The sequence below is a fragment of the Bemisia tabaci genome, chromosome 1, assembly GCF_918797505.1.
Source record: "Bemisia tabaci chromosome 1, PGI_BMITA_v3".
NCBI lineage: Eukaryota > Metazoa > Arthropoda > Insecta > Hemiptera > Aleyrodidae > Bemisia > Bemisia tabaci.
Genome location: NC_092793.1, coordinates 14,172,345 through 14,186,688, shown reverse-complemented (window position 1 = coordinate 14,186,688; position 14,344 = coordinate 14,172,345). Strand labels below are relative to the sequence as shown.

The 14,344-nt window shown below is 44.4% G+C and overlaps 1 protein-coding gene across 2 annotated transcripts in view; it reads left to right on the top strand.

The window, feature by feature from the left end:
* LOC109038930 (phosphatase and actin regulator 2) overlaps positions 1-14,344 on the top strand; it is a 252,193-nt gene that overhangs the window by 196,839 nt on the left and 41,010 nt on the right. The gene's annotated exons all lie outside the window — the stretch shown is intronic.

The window sequence follows — 14,344 nt, the reverse complement described above, 5'->3', positions numbered from 1 at the left end:
AATTTTGCCTTCTTAACCATCCGTCCTATCCTCAATCGTCAGGGAATTTCACTAAAATGTGTCAGGGAAATCAGGGAAATGTCAGGGAATTTCATTTTCTAAATTCTGTGGCAACCCTGGCGTAAATAATCAGGTGGGTAGGTCTTAGTCAGCCACGGTGCGGCGCCTGACAGCTAAGTGTGGTGGCGGTCTCAAGCCCTACTTCCTTCGTCTCCTGAATTAAAAAGTCCTTCCCTCCCGGTCGCTTCCGCTTTCATTGATAGTACGTAGTCATCTCCTGCAACTTTATTTGCCGAGAAATCGTTTTGAATCTCAATTAGCTTTCCCCGCATCCACCCAAGACTCCCGAGACCTTTACGCTCAGAGACGTAACCTTGGACTCTCTCTGGATCCACTCCAAGAGTTTCGTCGAAAATGTTTTTCAGGAGTTCGTCCTTTCATCCACGCGTTATGGAGTCGCTCTAGTCAATCACGTCTATTAAAATTTGACCATGTTTTCCTTTCATTAAACGCGTTACGGAGTCGTCTCTTCCTCGCTCTAGTCAATCACGTCTAATTTTTGATCATGTTTTTATTTTTCGTCGAGCAATGTACAATGTAAATAGTTCAGGACAGAGCACCGATACAGGCAGAGCACAGGCATGTCGGTAATTTTGAGGTTAGATGACAAAGCTTTCAGGGCCTAGAAAGGCAGCCAATCTATGAAGTCAAATTATCCAGAGTGATTTTCTAATACAATTAATTATTAGGACCCCTCGTTGGTAACGCACGTATTTGACTTAATTTTTGCATACATTTTTGCGAAAGAAGGCTCATTTATGAGCATCCTTGGTCATTTTGGTTTGATATTGGAATCTGAACATTGGCAGTGACATTTTTCGTTTGAAATTTTCGCAGGATATTCAGTTTGGAATGAAAAAAGATTAACTCAAACTCTTAGAAATACCTCCATTAGTTCCCTGTAGAGAAATGAAACGTGAGAAGATACCTGCAACGTTGTAAGTGTTTAGATAAATGATTTTCGTTCTTCAACATCGATCTGTTTATTTACTTGATTGTTGTTCTTTCTATAAGTAGACGTTGAGTCCTTTATTTTACAGAGTTACTTTATAAAATAGAGTTCGAAATGTCTTACATCGCGAACTTTCCCATCGCCTCCAGCTGTGAGTCGTGCCCATTTCTTGCCTCTTATATTGTTAGGGTGACGCAAAGACGGGGTAAAGGTTACGCGATCTTGACGTAAGCAAACTTAATGTAAACTCGACGAACAAAAACAGAGAGCCTGGGCTCTTGCGTCGAAAACGTCTAAGTGCATCCCGGCACTTGGAAGATGGTTTTATGAACTTGCAGAGTTTCCGCGAGGAGGCGGTCTGTGATGAAGGAGGTGGAATTCAGCGAGTGTGTTCCCCATAAGTCTACGCTCCTTCGCAGAGCCTTCCCACTTCCCTCTCCAACTGGAAAACGTATAGTGAACCGCTCGTAATGGAGTGATCATAAATTTCCAGCTCTCCTCCTGCCTCCTGTGCTCCACTTCTTCTCTCGTCCCGTCAATAACAATTTCGCCTCCTTCTGCGCCTTGAAGAAAGGATTTGAAAATCCCGACTCCAGTTTCCAGCGGATGGTCGCCGATCTGCGCGGGTTTTCCTTTTCCCGGTTATTTCGTCGTGGGATAGTACACTGACAAAATAAAGTTACGAGCTATATAGACATGCCGTCCGTTCCGGGCTCAGAAGCCGGGAGTTCCGGGTGCTGGAGCCGTAGCTTCGACTGCTGCGGCTGCTACGCCCGGAACTTTCGGCCTCTGAGCCTGGACGGTATGTCTATATAGCCCGTAAGTACGGCTTCCACGGCCGGATTTTTTTTTCAGTGCATCGGTGGCAATCTGTTTTCTTTCCGCCTCCCTCGCGTTAAGTGCGCCCAAAAATGATGCTTTGCGACCTTTGCATCTTTAAGCAGCTTTATTTGTTTTCTAGAATGGGCTTGATGTTTCGAACAACATAATTTGCCCACAAAACATTTCGTGTATTTTTGATCATCTGGCATTTCTTCAATTGTCAGGGAATTTCACCAAAATGTGTCAGAGAAATCCGGAGTACCTTTATAGGGAGAGTATGGACAACTCGATTTATGTAGCTCTTAGGGCCCAAAAGGGCGACAACGTGAAAAACGAAAATCACTAGGAAAGTGTTGCTGCCAACCTACGCATTTGAAAGATTAATCAATAGGGCCGACAGCGCAATGTAAACAAGCGTTTTTAAGGATGAAGACTTTGAAACTGAGAAAATGTATGCAAAATCAAAGTTTTATACGTGCTTTTATCCTTTTTGATCAGTGTACCTACTCTCGGAGTTTGAATTAGTACCACTGGATAATTCGAGCTCATAGGTTGGCCACCTTTTTGGGTCCTAAGAGCTGCATGACCTGATCAAACCTAACCTCCAAATTTTCGAGTTGTCCATACTCTCCGAGACAAGAGACCCTCCTCTAGTATCTGGCCATTGTGGAACTTTTACTTTCGGGATCAGCATTCTACTTGATTACTACAGTTGATGTTAACAGTGTGGCGTTCGTTTGCAAACAGTCGAAATGGCCAAGTTTGCGAAACTTGTTTGGCTCATGACGTCACCGAAGACTCATTGACCTGTGGTAGGCAACAGCCGAATGAGGTGATGCTGTGCTCCTAATATTTGTCCTAGGAGCTGCATGAATCCCGAGTCAAACCTTCCACCTGTCGCAGGACCAGTGACGGTTCTTGTCTCTGATACTCTCCCTATAAAGGTCCTCTAAGGAAAATGGCGGAAATGTGAGGGAATTTTATTTTTAGATATGGTGGCTACCCTGCAAGGGGCGTTTGTATGGACTCGAACTGAAATCCCTTGGCTTGTAGACCCGTGCGGATTTCAATTTTTGCTTGACGGCGTCGTTTCCGACACGCTCCGGCCGTTCCCGGCATTCTGCTCTGAAAGTCTCGCGCCTTCGGGGGAGTCGGGCTCGACGGCGCGTGGGTCGGGAAAGCGCGGAGATAAATCACGGAAGCTTTCCAATTTGCTCCGAGTGGCCGCGTCGTCGTTTCCACCTGGGAAACTCCCCCACTCGGCGCGGAATCTCGCGGAGCCGGCAACGCGGCGCACCTGTGTCGGAGCTCGTAAAAATGGTTAATGCGGATCTAAACTCATAACCGCCGGTGTTCTTGTTCTCATGTCACGCCAGATTCCATTGACAACTTCACTAGTTTCACAACTATCTCCTGCGGCCTCGAGGCGGCTCGGAATGGCGGCTCATCCGCCCTCCCCCGGATTTCCACCCCTCCGCAGCTGGAAATGGCGCACGAGAGCCCAGCCGTGCGGGTTGCCTATGTCGACGGTGAAACTACCAAACCACCTATCTCGTTTGCGGTGTTTAGAAACCTACGCTCACATTTTATTTTTTTGAAGTAGACCAAATCAATATCATTCCTTGAAATTTTCACGGAATTTTCTCCGCACAAAGAGGAAAAATCACAGAAATTTTCAAGACTGGATGTTAAGTAGTTTTTCATTTGAAAAATAAAGTATGACAGGAAGTCTGCGACGTCGCAAACCGAGATACGTGGTTTGGTAGTTTCACCGTCGATGTGTCAGTTGAACGTCGATCGGGAATGCTGCCGTCCCAAGGAAGAACGCCGTATGAGCCGTCAGACGTTGCCGAGTTTCCTCCGATAAAAACCGAAAACACTTGGAAAATTGTGAATATTATTATCCAAAACTTTAGTAGAATATCATAAAATTTTAAAAAATGCATGCATATTGTATAGACCTGGGGTGAGTTGGGTGTTGGGTCCTGAGCCCTGAGCCTGTCTGCCTTGGGGGCGCAGCGTAGCTCCACACAGGAGGAATAACCACTAACACGTCTCTCATGGGGATCATATTATCATGAAATTATATATTAATTAATTGATATTATTATAATTATCATGAAATTTTTCTAAAATATCGGAATTTCGAGTGAACATATTGCAATGGATCACACGCAGTTTCCGGGGAAATTGTGTGTCCCAAGTTCGGCCGGCTTCAGCTTTGACTCTGGGCGGTCGATTTGGGAGAGCGTACATTCGCCGAGGTCCGATGCCGTAAGCACTCGGAGATTGACTTGCTGAGTTGTTGCGTGGAGTGCATTTTCGTGGTCACAAAGTTCGGGTGTCCATCCGTGTTCTGTTAGCTCATAGAAGGAATAAAGTGTGATCCCCATGAGAGACGTGTTAGTGGTTATTCCTCCTGTGTGGAGCTACGCTGCGCCCCCAAGGCAGACAGGCTCAGGGCTCAGGGACCCAACACCCAACTCACCCCAGGTCTATTACAATATGCATGAATGTTGTCAAAAATACAGGTTTTATCGAGGGAAATTTGGCGACTCTCGAATGTTCGTACGGCGTTTTTCCTTAGCACGGCAGTGCTGGTGTGAGAGCTTCCTCGCGAGGGCAGGGTGCATCCTATTGTGTGAGACCCTTCGCACGTTTGAGGTCATGCTTGTCGGGAGGGGTAAGTGAGGGCTTCAGATTGAAGCTCTTGCTTTCCAAGTAACGTAGGGGTATTTTTTTATGACACAAATGGACCGCGCTAAGCTGGAAGGAACGAAGCCTCATTAGCTTTTGCCAAATGTAACAGAGCAATCTAATTTTTTACGTAAAAACAGTGGTGCGGATTTTTGTACGAATTTCACTGAATTTTCTGCTTGGTACGAAGCAAATTCCTTAGAATTTCCGAAGGAATCCGCGTAAACGTTCTCTTGTAAAAAATTAAACTGTCCAGTTAACTTGGGCAATAGCTGATGTGGCTTGGTTCCTTTCTACTTAACGCGGTCCTAATGACGGAGGCATTGAACCACTAGGCAGGGTCAGAAATGTAATACCACGGTACACGTGAAGCGTGTAGGATCAAAAAAAGGCACCAGCCCAATCTTTGGCAGCTTATAGTTATATGCACCTCCAAACGGTTCTTTTCGAAAACAATCGAAAAGAAATGGCGAGAATTAAATTTTGGGATACTGATAGAGGACATCATTTCCAAAGGACAGATCATCGGTTTATCTAGATTTCGACGACGGTAACTGACCGAAACGTAGGAATAATGGTTATCTCTCACAATGCATAACGTCGAATTCACCCATGACCTTAAAATATATTGAATTACCAAGTTAAATGGAAATCCCACGGAGGGAGGAGGAGGAGGGTCTCACCGGCGCGGCGCGGCGCGGCTCGGGGTGGCGTGGCACGACGCTTTAGAAGCTCGGTAATAAGACGCAAGTTTCGCCGTGAAGTCTTCCACTAAGCGGATCACCGCTAAGAGGAAGGTCAGCTCCCGAGCTCGAGAATTTTTCTCCCTTTCCTCACGACTCGTTTCCACAAAGAGAGTGAGACGCCGTCCTATCCGCAGTTCCGCATGACCAGGTGCAACGGGCCTGTAGCAAACGTTTGCTGGAGCAAAAATAAGAGTTGTTCCTTATAGATAATGTCTCAATAATGACAATGAGCGCATCGGTAAACTCTGAAATGCACTCCTAACTTCACTATCTGTATGAAAGTACACTGGAAAAACCCTGCCGCTTTTCCGTGGGGTTGCCGGCAAGTAGGGGACGGTTCTTTTTGTAGTCCGCGCATTTACCGCGGCATGAGTGTATTTTCCGAAGGGTAGTGTCACATTGGGGAGTGAAATCATTTACCCTACCCCTCTCGCCACAGATATGTTTCAAGAAACAGTTCCCCTTGGCTGCGCAGCTCCTACCCCCCCCCCCTCACCCGTAAAAACGGTAAATTGCCACTATTATGGAACGCGTTGGCCGATTTCGCTGAAATTCAATAGGAAACCAGTCTTAGTAGATATCTAACTACCATCAAAATTTCAGCTCAAAATATTCATTTTTACTCGAGTTATCGCGTGGACAAAATTTAACCTCCCCCCACTTTGACCCCTCGCTGTGCGAAAAGTAATTAACGTATTCCGATTTTTTCTTCCCAGTCCAAAAGTACTCTTAGGGGACTATAAACCCCAGAAGTTTCGTTTCAAGAGACTTAAAAATTAACTGCCGCTCAACGCTCTGAAAACTGAAAAATCCTCACGCTGGCTGAATATATACAGGGTGTTCGTAAAGTCCCCTCCCCCCCCTCTAACTTTTGACCTAATTGAGGTAGAGATTTGAAACTTGGAGGGTGTTCCTAGATCAAAGGGAGCTACTTTTTGACCCCCCCAAAATTTTGGGGGGCCCCATTTTGGGGGGGTTACGGACCCTAACTTTTAATTTTCAAATGAGAAGACCCCCTTTGTGATACCTCGTTCGAAAGAGCATAAAAAAAGAAAATTTTTCGCGCAAACCGGAAGTCATTATCTCAAACCGTTTCAAAATGGCGGCCGGTCAAAGTTCCAAATGGCCGAAAATTGGCACCTCTGCTATTTGCACATGGATTTGCTTGAAACTCGGTATCTGGGGGTATTTTGGCACGAGAAAAACGAATTTAACGTTAGATTTTCAAAAAAACCCTAATTTTTCAAAATGGCGACCCGTTTAGGCTCAAAAAGGCCGAAAATTTGACAAACTCGATTTTTTTGCCAATGGATTCACCTGAAATTCGGTATCTGGGGGTATTTTGACCCGAGAATAACGAATTCAACGTTAGATTTTTAAACAAACCCTAATTTTTCAAAATGGCCGCCGATTAAAGTTCAAAATGGTCAACAATTGGCAACCTCGACTTTTTGCCGATAGATTCGCCTCAAACTCGGTGTTTGAGGGTATCTGGGTGGGAAACAAACGAATTCGACGTTATTTCACCGAGTTTCAGGCGAATATATCGGCAAAAAGTCGAGGTTGCCAATTGTTGACCATTTTGAACTTTAATCGGCGGCCATTTTGAAAAATTAGGGTTTGTTTAAAAATCTAACGTTGAATTCGTTATTCTCGGGTCAAAATACCCCCAGATACCGAATTTCAGGTGAATCCATTGGCAAAAAAATCGAGTTTGTCAAATTTTCGGCCTTTTTGAGCCTAAACGGGTCGCCATTTTGAAAAATTAGGGTTTTTTTGAAAATCTAACGTTAAATTCGTTTTTCTCGTGCCAAAATACCCCCAGATACCGAGTTTCAAGCAAATCCATGTGCAAATAGCAGAGGTGCCAATTTTCGGCCATTTGGAACTTTGACCGGCCGCCATTTTGAAACGGTTTGAGATAATGACTTCCGGTTTGCGCGAAAAATTTTCTTTTTTTATGCTCTTTCGAACGAGGTATCACAAAGGGGGTCTTCTCATTTGAAAATTAAAAGTTAGGGTCCGTAACCCCCCCAAAATGGGGCCCCCCAAAATTTTGGGGGGGTCAAAAAGTAGCTCCCTTTGATCTAGGAACACCCTCCAAGTTTCAAATCTCTACCTCAATTAGGTCAAAAGTTAGAGGGGGGGGAGGGGACTTTACGAACACCCTTATGGCAGAAAATGAATGACATATATATTCGTGATCTACGACTCGAGATCGGTGCTCTTTACATGATCCCAGGTCTAGGTCCCACCATGAGGGAGGACGCAACAGTGTATCTTTCCTTCGGAAAATACACTAAAAAAACACACTGGATCTAGAGTCCAGACTCTTAAAAACATCGACAAGAAAAAGTACTCTTGATTCACTCAGCTTAAATCAAGAACCAAGCCTCTTAATTTAAGCGGATTTCGTTTTGATTCAAGCAAAAATCCGATTGAATCAAGAGTATTTTTTCTTGTCAATGTTTTCAAGAATCTGGACTCTAGATCCAATGTGTTTTTTTTCCAGTGTATGCATGAATTTTACATCTCCTCGTCATACTGTCTTTTATTCGTAAATATCATAGTAATTGATGTGCATAAGTTGATAGTATGCGGTCATCATCTCGATGTTTCATTCGTCTTCTTTATATATACATATGACAACCGATTGGGATATTTAATGCATTTAAAATCATTGGAGCCGGCGCGCGGAGGGCAAGCGGCGTCACACTCTGCCTGTGGAAGCACGGCTCTGTGCTCCTCGACGAAGCGCCGGGCGAGGTACTTCGGGAGTGATCCGTCTCGCTCCTGAAGCTAAATTGTTGAATCGATATCTAATGACCTTGAATCGATATCTAATGACCTTGATCGATAAATAGCATTGCCGAGATAGGGATCTACCGATCAAGTTCATTCGATAGCGATTCAACAATCGACCCGGAGGACTCATTAAAGGACCTCGCTTGTTCTATTTCCGGTCCGCGGGAAACTCATCTATCATTTATGGGGCTTTTTCTCCAGACGGGAGCCCAAGAGAACCGGGGAGACTCGCGTGGGAACCCAAGAATTCCAGAAACACACCCCCCCCCCCCCACCCTACCCCAAGGCCTGCAACGTGGAGACGGCTCACTCGGAGCAAATTGAATGGAAAAGGACCTTGTCAAATTTTGGGGGAACCTGAGGTGAAAACAGTTTTGAGCTTAAATAGCCGCACATTTTTCACCCTTAAAAATTCAACGTTGTATTTCAAAGTAAATCGTGCTGAATTTATCTTGTGATTAGCAGAACTATCAGTGAAACTTTTCGTCCTAAATACCCGTCAGTTTCGTAGCGGAGGCACCAATTGCGAATGGAAATTCTTCAGCATCGAAAAGGAATTGCGTTTTATTTTCGTCCGGAAATCGGCGATAATAAATCATGTTTTGGCTGCGGAAAATCGGGAATTTCGCGGCTAGGAAGAGTAGCCTCTTCATTTTTTTGCATTACGCTCCGTGAGTCGTGACACCCCGTTTCCACGCTCGAGATTTCGGCGCCTATGCCGGGAACGAAATTTAATTTAATTTCTCACCGGCAAACAAAGGTATCGTGTCTAATTCGAGGAATACTCCGCCGGGCGCGCGGCGCGGCGTCTTTCCCGAGCGCCCACGCGGCGCGCGGCGCTCCCCCCCCCCCCTCCCCACCGCGCGCCCGTCGGAAATTTCGCCCGCCCACCCGCGCCGTGAGTCGGACACACGGTGGCCCGCGGAAAAATCAGTAGCGCTCGAGTTTCCACGGCCGCGAGTCCTGTCGCCGCGCGCGCCATCCCCGGTCTCGCCGCGCCGCGAAGTTTTCCGACCGAACCGGTTCGGAACCGGGGAACCGGGAAAGTGCCGCTCCCTGAAACTAACCGCTCTCTCACGAGGAACGGACGTCGAGTCCGAGTGAAACCGGTTTCCATCGGTGTGAATCAGTGAGCCGGTTGCCGGCGTAACCGGTATCCATTGTCGTGGTAGCGATTTGTAGTTGTACCTTGGCATCACGGAGATGGTCTGTTTTGTGATAAGTAAGACGAATCAAACTCGGCACATGGAAAAAATTAAATTGCTGATTTAGCAATTCAATTGCTAATAACAAGTGACTGCAACGTTTCAACGTAGATTTTACAACAAAAAAAATGCTATTTTAACCACACCCGTGGTTAAATTAGCTTACAATAGTGGTTAAAGTAGCATTTTTTTCTTGTAAAATCTACGTTGAAACGTTGCAGTCACTTTTTTTAGCAATTGAATTGTTAAATCAGCAATTTAATTTTCCAGAGTGTTTTTTTAATCTTTACTTTTTCGGCGTATCGAGATGAATCGGATGTGTCGCAATGAAGGAGACCCTCATTTTACACTTTTGTTGCGTTTTGAGGGAGAAACTTATTCGACCAAAATAGTTTGCTTCGAAAATTGTTCGAGTTGGAAAGAAGAAAATTCCGTTTCATCACGGAAAAGCGACTTTTAGGGTTACGCGCTCTGTTCCTTTTTTCTTTCCAACATTTTTGTCTCATTTCACATTTATAAAATACCAAGGCGTGACTTTTGTCTCTTTTCGAAGAGTGCTCAGTCCAAGCTCATCAAGGGACCGACAATTTTCATAATTTTAGCCGCAGGGCTCTTTTTTGCTCTAATTTAAACAAAAACATTTCACGCTTACGAAATAAAGTGTCGTTGTCATCACTAGAGTTGCCGTAAGAAGTCGACTCTCCTCGGCACAATGAGTTTTCATACCTGATTTTGGTGCCAACCGAGAAATATTGTCAAATACCGAACTGCTGGTGAAAATCTGACAATTTTCTTGTTGTCCCTAACGTAATGGGCCCAACTAGTTTCCTAAACTTCCGTTTGTTTGCAAAACGAAATTCTCAACACGTCGTAGACCATCCACATAGTAGATATAGGTCAACAATTCTGTCGTGCTCAGGAGAAACACCGTGTGGGTGGCCAGACTTTTTACCCAATTTTGTTTGATCCAAATTTTTTACCGTCCATTTACAAAGTTCGTCTCATAGTTTTTTTGGTGCAATACTTTATGAACCAATAGTTCACTTAGTCCAGTTACACGCAATGGTATAGGTGCCAAATAATGGAATGTAACCCTTAGATGCCCAAACTGGGTCAAACTGACCCAAGGATCGCTGGAAACACGTACCCCGCGGCACCCCGCGGGTTTTATGGGGCCGATACATCCAAACTTTAGATGGAGGTCTACAAGCACATCTTGAAAAAAGAATAAGACATCAAATTGAAAAAAAAGAAAAAATCAAATATCATAGGAGAGACCTTTTGGGTCTGTTTTTTTTAACTATTCCCCGAACCAGAGCGACAGTTCATTGGCAGCCTGGAACGGAGCATAGCAAGCTCACGCCTCACGCGATGACGCCTTCAATTTTGCTGATGCAACCTGGACATCCGTCAAGTACGAATAGTTGTATCCCCGCGCCGTCATCAACGCGCAACCTTCCTGTTCCTCTATTTCCATGCTTTGTTAGTGCTGTCTTATGTGTCCTAGTGCTACAAGGGTCACGTGAGCAGAACAGCCGAAGATGAGAGAGATGTAATCCGGCCTTGTTTTTTACCTTTTCTCCAGAATCGAGTGATACCTCATTGACAGTAATCAATAGCGAAGCATTGCGAATGGAGAATTTGATCAAATATCTATCGGTCTTAAAGCTATTCTCAGATGTAAATTCGATGGAAATATATAATAGTCTAAAGTGAAAACCCCTAGTGAGTCATTCGGCTTTCCCTTTAACACAGTATCTACATTAGATCATTTGTCTACTCTCCAATAACGTTAAATCATGAACCAAGAGTATATGTGCATTCACTCAGTAGTTTCACTTACACGAATCATCATTCAGCCTGCAAATTCTCTATTCACACATAGCCCCTTCAATTTTGCATATGCAACGCAAGCATCCACCAAGCACGAATATTTGTATCTCAGCGCCGTCATCAAAGCGAGCCCTTTCTCTTACTCTATTCCCATGTTGTGTTGGCTCCGTTTGTCTTATTTGTAGCGGTGCATAAAAGGCTACGTGAGCAACACAGCCAACGTAAAACTTGGATTTTTGTTGGCCAAATTAGGTATCAGGTGAAAGAAATTGGGTGAAGTGTCGAGGTACCGCCGTATGAACCCTCAAGCTCAGTTCGTCAGTTTACTTCACCGCACAAGTTCGGTTATACGAACCGAAAGTTCGGTCATACGAACCGAATGGAGATGTTGCATGTGTGAGGAATTTGCGATTTGACTATTGGTTCTTATGTAAAAGTTCGCAAGAGACACGATAGTGCCACTGGTTTCCCTGAAATCAACTTCGAAGCTAAAAAAAGCTCTCAAAGTTGAGGGCGTAATGGAGGGGATATCCCACGCTATCCTAAGAGTCCACCTCTACATCGAGACAAACTCTCCATGCAAAGATAGGGAGCAAACACATTGACAGGGCTGCCACTTTATTCGGGGACTCTAAAACTGAGAACACGGCAACCCTGCTAATGTATTTGCTCCCTATCTTTGCACAGAGAGTTTATCATGATGCATGTAGAGGTGGACTCTCAGGATAGCGTGGGATATCCCTTCCATTTTGGCCTCAACTTTGAGAGCGTTTTTTGAGCTTGGGAGCTGATTTTAGAGAAAATCAGTGGCATAATCGTGTTTCTCGCGAACTTGTTCATAAGAATCAATAGTCAAATCGCAAATTTCTCACACTTGCAACATCTCCATTGGGATGATATGGAACACCAAACTTCGGTACATATGACCGAACAATTTTTTCAGTCTACTTTGCGCACGAAGTCGTCGAAAGTCCTTGAAATTTCCTTAATTTTGGTTTTGAAAAGCTGCCGTGAACTCTGTTCAAGACGGAGTTTTTTTTTCTCAGTGCCGGGGCTCAACTTGCCGCTGCGCCAGCTGCAGTCCTACGCTAACTTTTTCCCCGTTGCCCGCGTTTTTTCCCTCCGATTCAAATCGATTGGCTCTCTCCGAATCGGAACGCGCGACGAGGAGCCTTCGTCGCCACGTTTCCCGGTGATTAATGGCACGTTCATGAAGAGCCGCTTAGCGTTGACCCCTCCCCGCCCCCCAGCCACCCTCCACCCTCGCCGGGGGCAAGCCGCCACCCCTGAGTCGATCCTTCGTAAAGTGTAAACAAACGAAAGCTCCGGCGCCTTTGTCACACCGTCCGAAGAATCCGCAGAGTTGCTTTGTTATGCCGAAATCCCGGAATCTTGAATAGGAAATCCTCAGATTCCTGTCCGGCTAACTTTCTAATTAAACCACATGGAAAAAATTAATAGCTCATTTAACAATTCAATTGCTAAAAAAAATGATCCCAATGTTTCAATGTAGATTTCACAACCCAAAAATGCCACTTTCACCACCCCCGTGGTTAAATTAGCTTACATTACCCAATTAGTAGCATACCCTCATTAGCATACATTACTTAGTAGCATTTATTTGTTGTAAAATCTACGTTGAAACATTGCAGTCACTTTCTTTAGCAATCGAATAGTTAAATCAGCAATTTAATTTTTTCCGTGCAATTATTTTCCAAATCACGTAAGCGCCAAAATTTTTTATGCGAAAAATACAAGAAAAACCGTTTTATTCGCTTTGTTGACAATCTTCGAATTCCCAAAAATGTATGTTCTTTTAGAAAGGCTATTTTGAAAACCGGCATGATTGATTATACCAGAGAAAACGAAGAAAAAACAAGGCATCTACCACCGATTTAGAGATTGTCGCTTACGCGACTTGAAAAATAATCGGTTTAATTACGCGGTTTGAAAAATAATCGGTTTAACTCAGGGCTTGCAAGGGTAAGGGAAATCAGGTTAACCATGCGGGAGAAATCAGGGGACTTTCGTTATGTGCAGATAAGTTTTTAATTTGAGAAGGGCGACGCGTTTTTTTTAAATAATGGAAAATGCTCAGGTTTTCTTCCTTTTTTTATGTTCAGGAAAATAAGAATCAAAAGAAATTCTAGTATTATTATTCTCGTAGACAGTCGGGGGTTTTTACTCTGTCGTCCGAAAGTCCGAAAAAACCAAGATTCCTTTAACGTCCGAAGGGGGGGGGGGGGGGCAGAGAAAATCCGGGAAAAGTCAGTCAAGCATCGGAAACTTTACATCTGGAATTCAATACGATAGCATTTTCGTGTGGTTAATGTAATCATCCGTGTTTCTTCCTTTTCCCTTATTGGAAACTAGGAGGAAAATTCAGAGATTTTTGACGCACGTAGCATGGGGATTTTTTTAGGTCTTTCCCCTCTTTTTTAAAAAATTAAAAAAATTCCAAGAAAAATCCAGACTCTAAAAAAACAGTTTTGTTGCACGCACCAAAGTTCGGTCTGTATGGAAGATGGTATAGTTCGGTTTGCATAACCGAATATTCGGTGTGCTGAACCGTAGTTCGGTAATGCCAAACAAATACTGCGGTAAATTACTACCGAACTATTCGATTAATCGAAGTCTCTAACCGTTCGGTGCTATTTATCGAACTGTTCGGCTTGCATAACCGAATTTCGGCTCTGCAGATCGAATATTTGGTCATGTGAGCCGAACTTTACTGTGTTCCATTTGGACTGGAAAGTGGTACTGCAACCAAACTTTTTTCCAGTGCATTTGTCGCTAAAAATTAGGGAATTTTTGTTCGAAGTTTTTTTTTTTTTTTTTTTTTTTTTTTTTTTTTTTAAACTCGTGGGAATGCATGGCAAAGTGAGGGAAATGTGAAATTTTCTTGAACTCGCCGCAACCCTGCCAGTTAAATGAGTGGCTTTACCGGAAGGGATCGGCAGTCGCGACGGAGTGAGGCGGCTGCAAGTGAGCAAAGGCTTTTGGGTGTGATTTATAACGGGCTTAAATTCAATCTCAGTTGGCTGGCGCGGCGCCGTTAGCAAGGGCGCGGTGACGAATGACGGGTTTTAGATCGGGCTTTTGAATTTTCGTCAGGCCTAGGAGCAGCGGCGAGATGGGAGCTTGCGTCGGTCTCAATCAACGCCAAGGAGGAAATGCTCTAACCCCCTCCCCCTCGCGGCCTTATCGAAGGCCCTTTGAATGCC